The sequence below is a fragment of the Astyanax mexicanus genome, chromosome 21 (assembly GCF_023375975.1).
Source record: "Astyanax mexicanus isolate ESR-SI-001 chromosome 21, AstMex3_surface, whole genome shotgun sequence".
Taxonomy (NCBI): domain Eukaryota; kingdom Metazoa; phylum Chordata; class Actinopteri; order Characiformes; family Acestrorhamphidae; genus Astyanax; species Astyanax mexicanus.
The window spans coordinates 15,157,117-15,165,444 of record NC_064428.1 but is presented as its reverse complement, the minus strand read 5'-3'; positions in this window follow the sequence as shown (position 1 = coordinate 15,165,444).

Here is an 8,328-nt window from a genome sequence, read left to right as displayed (position 1 = left end):
ACCGTAGAGCATCCAGAATACTGCTGGATATCACAACAAAGTTCAACTGACTTTATTTTACATTCTAATAATTAATTCTTTACCATAAATAGACACAAAACAAAACAATGACAAAACAAAAGTTTCCATAAAAATAAAAATCATCAGTAAAACATCTGGTTCAGAAGGTGCTTCTATTCCTCCGGCACCTCTCCGGACTACATTTCCCAGAATGCACCACACACGAGGGATGGCACTTATTCACTCCCGCATAAGATGAAATGACTGATCACATGACATCTTCCAGACCACAATCACCTGAGTATTAATTTCACCTGTTAAAACACTATGTATCATCGCTGTTCAATGAAAAACACTTCTCTAAAACAGCAACTTTACAGGAGCATACCTGTCAAGTCTCCCGTTTTGGCCGGGAAGCTACCGTATTTTACTCCTCTTTCCCGCCGTCCTCCCGTATTAGTATTTTCCCGTAAATTTCCCGTATTCTATTAAAATAAAAAAATATATATTATTGACTGAGACAGGGCACTGACCGCTCTGTGTCTCTTAACCAATCGTGCAGCCGGTTCAAGGAGAAAGTCCCGCCTTTCAGGAGAAACAGCCAATCAGCCCCCCCCCTCCCCCCACCCCCGTTGCTGTGAGTTCAGGCAGCTAGTCGGAGCTGCTGATGTTAAAACATATCTGGATATTCAGCGATTTTTCTAAAAGAAAGGTAACGGTAGGCTAATCATGTAAACTGTGATGATATTTTTCTGATAGCTGCTTAAAAATACTCGTCTCCAAAATAAAACACACAGATTAAACCTTTTAAAATAAAAAAATACAGCTTGTGACTCAGTTTAAGCAGAAATGTGGAGAGGACCGAAATTAACTGAACTAATCAGGGGTGGAGTGATCAAAAGGAAGAAGTATTAATTAAAATTTATTGTGCAGGCCCCTTAGGACTAATTTTTACTGATGAAACATATCTGGTCCATGTCCTTTTAGTAAAAGCTCATAATACCATTTTTAGGTCACCAACAGTAATTTTGCAGAATTTGTGCACTCTTTGTTCAATTTTAAATCCATTAAATAAATAAAAAATATATCATATAAAAGAGTGCATTTATTACAAAAAAGACATGAAATCTTAATTTTTAAAAAAATATATAGAAAAGGGTTTTTAATTTGGCTGTATTAAAAGAATGACATATGTAGGAATGTCCACTACATTTCAGATTCTGATAATCTAATTGTAGTGTGTAAGTGGTTCACTTGTGGTTATTTTAGATTTTTTGTAAACCTGTCTTAAAATGTAAGGGATACTGAACCTTCGTTGGGCTGGTGGGACGGCTTTAAGCGTACAGAGGAAAATATCCCTTATTTTTAAATCTAAAACTTGACAGGTATGCAGGAGAGAGAAAAAAACTTGTAAACTTTCAATAGAAGTCAATGTAAAAAGAGTTTGTTTCAGTTCATTTTGAAGTATTTCTATTGGTCCGTTCATCAAGAAATTTTGGCACAGTGCAAGGGACATTTTGTCTGTTCAAACTATGTAGTAAACTAAAAATTGACAAAAATAAAGATAAGTATTTTTCATAGGAGAGCAACGATATATACCCCTGCACTTCACTCAGTCACTGCCGAGTATTAGATATGGTTCGGTTCATCACTTACAAAGTGTTTCTCTCACCCCATGTTTTACGACTGTCTCACCTTTCTTGATTTGCTTACTGCCTTTCGTTTTTGCCTTTTGATATAGTGATATACTGTAATACCGTTATACCACCAACCCTAAAAGTGTCTCTCACTGCTTGTTAAACACTTAATAATTATTATAAGTAATATTTCATATCTCCTTGAGTTTATGGATCATGGTTTATGCAGGTTATGCAGAATTTGAGGGGTTTTATTTCTGTAGATCTGCAGCAGATCCGTACGATCCGTTAGGAAAGTTTGTACGATGCTGTTCTCAGGTCATGAATACAGTAAAAGGAGGTGAAGTGATAAAAGCTGCTGTATAATTCACGCCCACACTGCCGCCGCCCACCCCGACCCTCCACCAACCCAACCAGAGACCTGCATGGAGCCCGGAGTCTTCCTCCCTTCCAGATGAAGAAAAGCCCTCCGGCTTCCTGATTCTGATTCAGATTCGGTCCACATTTCCATCTCAAACCTTTCCTTCTGCAGCCTCGTTATTCCACACCTAAAAATACCCCGGTGTTCGACAGCAGGAACCGCCTCACATCTACAGATAATGGGACCAGACTGGAAAGGCCTGCAGACTCGGCTCAAACCATCTCTGACTGGAGAGTAAACTCTGTCTGGTCTGTTAAAGTCTGGTGTTTAGACTGATAAGGCATGGTACTTAATGTGGGAATATTTAGTGTTTAGTCTGGTAAGGCCTGGTGTTAAAAAATGTAAAATCATTGTGTTTGGCTAATTAAAGCCTTGCATTTGATTTGGTATGGTCTGTTGTTTGGCCTTGGAAAGTTGAGTGTTTTGTCTGGTAAAGTTTAGTGTTTGGGCTGGGAGAGTTTAATGTTTGGGCTGGGGCGGTTTGGTGTTTGGTCTGGAAGAGTTTAGTGTTTGGGCTTGATAGTTTGGTATTTGGGCTGGTAAAGTTGAGTGTTTAGGTTGTGAAAGTTTAGTGTTTAGTCTGTTAAAGTTTAGTGTTTGGGCTGGGAGAGTTTAGTGTTTTGTCTAGTAAAGTTAAGTGTTTTGTCTGGTAAAGCTGAGTGTTTAGGTTGTAAAAGTTTAGTGTTTGGTCTGTTAAAGTTTAGTGTTTGGGCTGGGAGAGTTTAGTGTTTGGGCTGGGAGAGTTAAGTGTTTGGGCTGGGAGAGTTAAGTGTTTGGGCTGGAAGAGTTTAGTGTTTGGGCTGGGAAAGTTGAATGTTTGGGCTGGTAAAGTTGAGTGTTTTGTTTGGTAAAGTTTAATGTTTTGTCTGGGAAAGGTTGAGTGTTTTGTCTGGTAAAGTTTAGTGTTTGGGCTGGTAAAGCTTGACTGTGTTTGTTCCAATAAGGCCCAGCGTTTTGTTCGTGTACCAGAATGAGAATGTTGTTTTCGAGCTCCAGCAGCAGAGAGTGCAGAGATTAAACCTTACTGTTTATAGACTGTTTATAGAAAGAGAGAGAGAGAGAGGAAGAGAGAGAGAGATGTAGAAAGAGAGGAATAGATGGATGTAGAGACAGAGGGGAGACAGAGGGATAAGATTTATATATATATATATATATATATATATATATATATATATATATATAGGGAGGAATAGAGGGATATAAAAGAGAGAGAGAGAGAGAGAGAGAGAGCGAGATGGAGGGGTGTAGAGAGAGAGGGTTAAGTGAGGTTGGTGTTTAATAAAACTGAACAGATAAATCCTCTAAATGAAAAATGGCCTGAGGGGTAAAATTCTGATTAGTGAACAGAGTCTGATAGACCTTCAGTTCAGACCAGAGTTACGGCTTCAATCAAACACACATTAATCTTTTTATTATTACTAATATTTTATCATGTTACTTTAATAATAAGTATTGCTATATTCTATATACAGTAAGGGCTGGTGCACAGGAAATTTGGCAGTGTTAAATCAACATTGTTAGTGTTAAATCAACATTGTTAGTGTTAAATTAACACTGAGAGTGTAAAGTTTAACACTAATAAGTGTTGATTTAACACTGCCAAATTTCTTGTGTGGAGTTATCTAATCACTGCTGCTCTGTCTCGGGCAGTTGTGTTAACGATTACAGGCGTGTTCTGATTAGACACTGGGTCTCACCACCTCAAGAGAGCATAATAGTGCTGGGCAGTGTACCTCCTGGTGAGAGACTGTCGACTGCTAGACGTGCCTCTACAGTGTGCTGGAACTGAGTTTGGACAGTTGGCAGATTTAACAGGAGACGCATAATTTTTATATATGGATCAAATTGGTGGTTATATATGGTTAAATGATCGTGTAAACCCGCGCTAATGGTTTCATATGGTAAAATGGTAAATCTGGTGGATAAGTAGAAAGGGGTTTGACTTCGATGAAGGGTCCGGCTCGTTGTGGAAGATCTTGATTGTTGTGGAGGGTCTGGTTCCTGACAGCTGGTTAATAAGTCGTGAATAATTTGATTTATCAGGTCCTGTGGTGATGATGGGCTCCTCATCTGCAGGAGTAATTGCTTGTGAATTCTGTGTTAAATTAAAAGTTAATTTAAAGGTGATAAAAAAGCATGAATAAACTGGTTTTATATGGTTAAATGGTAAATCTGGTGTTCACTAGTGGGTAAGGGTATAAAGGTTTAAATTCGTTGGAGGGACGGGTTTTTTGTGGAGGATCTGGCTCTTTGTGGAGGTTTTGGCACTTTCTGGAGGTTCTGGTTCTTTGTGGAGGTTTTTATTATTTGTGCAGGGTGTGGCTCTTTGTGGAGGTTTTGGTTCTTTGTGGAGGTTTTGGTTCTTTCTGGAGGTTTTGGCTCTTTGTGAAGGTTTTGGCTCTTTCTGGAGGTTTTGGCTCTTTGTGGAGGGTCTGGTTCTTTGTGGAGGTTTTGGTTCTTTGTGGAGGGTCTGCTTCTTTGAGAAGTTTTTGGCTCTTTCTGGAGGTTCTGGTTCTTTGTGGAGGTTTTGGTTCTTTGTGGAGGGTCTGCTTCTGTGTGGAGTTTTTGGCTCTTTGTGGAGTTTTTGGCTCTTTCTGGAGGTTTTGGTTCTTTCTGGAGGTTTTGGCTCTTTGTGGAGGTTTTGGCTCTTTCTGGAGGTTTTGGTTCTTTCTGGAGGTTTTGGCTCTTTCTGGAGGTTTTGATTATTTGTGGAGGTTTTGGCTCTTTCTGGAGGTTTTGGCTCTTTCTGGAGGTTTTGATTATTTGTGGAGGTTTTGGCTCTTTGTAAAGGTTTTGGCTCTTTCTAGAGGTTTTGGTTCTTTCTGGAGGTTTTGGCTCTTTATGGAGGTTTTGGCTCTTTGTGGAGGTTTTGGCTCTTTCTGGAGGTTTTGGCTCTTTCTGGAGGTTTTGGTTCTTTCTGGAGGTTTTGTCTCTTTGTGGAGGTTTTGGTTCTTTCTGAAGGTTTTGGTTCTTTCTAGAGGTTTTTTGCTCTTTCTGGAGGTTTTGGCTCTTTCTGGAGGTTTTGGCTCTTTCTGGAGTTTTTGGCTTTTTGTGGAGGTTTTGGCTCTTTATGGAAAGTCTGGTTCTTTGTGGAGGTTCAGGCTCTTCGTGGAGGTTTTGGCTCTTTATGGAAAGTCTGGTTCTTTGTGGAGGTTTTGGCTCTTTATGGAAGGTCTGGTTCTTTGTGGAGGTTCAGGCTCTTCGTGGAGGTTTTGGCTCTTTATGGAAGGTCTGGTTCTTAGGGGAGGGTCTGTTTTTTTTGTGGAGGTTTTGGCTCTTTATGGAAGGTCTGGTTCTTTGTGGAGGGTCTGGTTTTTTGTAGGGGTTCGGCTCTTTATGGAAGGTCTGGTTCTTTGTGGAGGGTCCGGTTCTTAGTGGAGGGTCCTGTCGGCTGGTGACAGCTGGTTAATAAAGTGTGAATAAGCCGGTGTTTATCACGTCCTGTGGTGATGATGGGCTCCTCGTCTGCAGGAGTAATTGCTTGAGCGTTCAGAAGTGTTAAATTAAAGGTTAATTAAAAGGCGATATCGGCCACAGGGCTCTGTGAGGACGGCTGTGATGTTTCAGACGCTGCTCTGTTTAAAGCTCTCAGCTCGGCAGCAGGACACTCTCACACTGCACTGGGTTTTATATGGGAATAAATAAAAGATTAATCTGGTTTGCTTATGAAACACAGACCTGTGGGCGCTGGATGTCTGTTGGACAAAAAACGCGCATGTCCATTTTTGCCATCTTTTACTTCTAGTTTCTTTATAATGTTTCAGATTTTGTCGATGAATGGACCAATAGAAAAACTCCAACATAGAATCTTTTTACCTTGACTTCCATTAATCCTTAAGAAGGTTTTCTCTATTTCCTCTGAAGAACAAGTGGCTGTTGTAGAGATACAAAGTTTTTGCATCACAGCAACGACTTGCTAAGCTAATGCAGTTGTTGTGCTATTCGAAGTGGTTGCTATGTTGTTGCTAAGCACTTGCAATTATATCCTATGAGGTTGCTATGATACCACACATACGGTAGATGATGGTTGATGTGGAGTTGCCAGTATGTTGACCAAACTGGTTTCCAAACTGGTCTTAAGTCAAGCTTTTCAGGAGTTTTATCAGAACTGAGTAAAAATGGCAGAAGAAAAAATACGTCAGTTTTAGCACTTAGAGTGCTGTGTAAATAATACAGAAATATTAAATATTATAATGTTTCAATATTGAAGTGTATAAAGTGTTTTTATTCTTCAAATATAAAGTATTTATAATGTTTCTACTGAACAGTTCATCTAGAGGTTCTTCTGTTCTTTTAAATTCTTATCTCTCTCTCTCTCTATCTCTTCACCTCTCTCTCTCTCTCTCTCGCTCGCCCGATCTCAGCTCCAGCAAGACAAATTGAATTTAATCTCCAAACGTCTGAACAAAGCAGTGTTTTGTCTTCCCGTAAGAAAGATAGAAAGAACGCTGGGAGAAATGAGGGTCTGGAAATGAAAACAGCTGGAGGGTCTTCTCCACTGCTTCCTTTCAGAGCAGAGGGTTTAATTAACTCCAGCTCAGAGTGGCGGAACCACCATTATCTGGACCCACCCGACAATCACTGGATCTCTGGTGGTCCGGTGGAGAGTTCTGGGGCACTGATTCGACCTCTGTTGTGAAGTGAAAAGGAACAGAGTCTACAGAGACAGAAAAGTTCAGTTCAGAAAGCAGGAATACCATAGCTACCACCTTAAATTCCAAACAACACTTTCTAATACAGCATAGCTACTGCCATCCATCTAACATCCATCCAGCTACTGCTTGGGAAACACATCGTAAACATCTGTCACAGCATAGCAACCACCTGGGATACCACAGCAACTTTGAAGCACCAACATAGCAAACACTTTTTGTAACAAACATTTTATAACCACCGTTATAACCACCAATCGAAAGGATAACCGTAACAAGTGCATAGGAAGCACAACAAAGCCACTACTTAAAAGCATAAAAGCATAGCAACCACCTGGGATACCACAGCAACTTTAAAGCAAGAACACAGCAACCACTTTTTGTAACAAACGTTTTGTAACCAGGGAGCACAACAAAGCCACTACTTAAAACCATGAAAGCATAGCAACCACCTGGGATACCACAGCAACTTTAAAGCAAGAACACAGCAACCACTTTTTGTTACAAACGTTTTGTAACCACCGTTATAACCACCAATCAAAAGGATAATCACAACAAGTGCATAGGAAGCACAACAAAGCCACTACTTAAAACCATGACAAGCAGCTGTGAGCACTGAATGCAGCACAGACCACGTGTGTAAACAGCATGGAGCAGCGTTTGTTCATAGCTGTGGTAATTAGCGTTTTCTGGCTAATATATCAATTTTGAACTGCGCCTTATCAGCAGTTTAGCTAAGAAAAAATGGACTATATTTGATATCTGGGTCGGATCGAGACAAAAGTGAACCAGCGCCCCAGAGTTCGTTTGGGACCAAACCGAGATCACCTCCTCTAGCTGCTCTCGATCCGGTTCTTATGATCCGAACCCAAGTGCGATTACTGTTTTCACACCTGGTCAGTTGAACCTCACTAAACAGTGCTGGTATAAAAACACCCTAAAGCAAGAACACAGCAACCACTATTTGTAACAAACCTTTTGTAACCACCGTTATAACCACCAATCAAAAGGATAACCATAATAAGTGCATAGGAAGCGCATAATAAACCTTAATGACGAATTTACAATAAATTCCACTTTAAATATCAGATTAATAGTCTTTTCTCTGTGTTCTTGGTACTGAGATCCTCCGATTTTCCTGTGAAAGTTCAGGAGAACGTGTTCAGACAGAAGAAGCCGTGCAGGAAACCTCATTTCCTCCCCCTGCAGGAAGTGGGATCTTCATCCAGAGAGACAGAGCTCTTCATCTCAGCGCTGTCAGAGTGATCTATGAGCTGCTCTGAGTGTAATTAACACACACACACACACACCGCTGTATACAGCTGCACACACACACTACACTACACTATACACACACAATACACACTACACACACTCTATACACACTCTACACACACTCTATCACACTGACAGTCCTTTAAAGAAACACTATCAACACACAGCTTCACTCAACCCCTAATACAGCACTTATTTATCTATTTATTTATTTAATTTTTTTTATTTAATAGACATTTTAATATAGCGCCGATGTTGCTGATGCCTGTGAATTTATTTATTCATGCATCTATACATTATTTTTACATTATAACACACAGCAAGCACACTTATGCTGTAATCT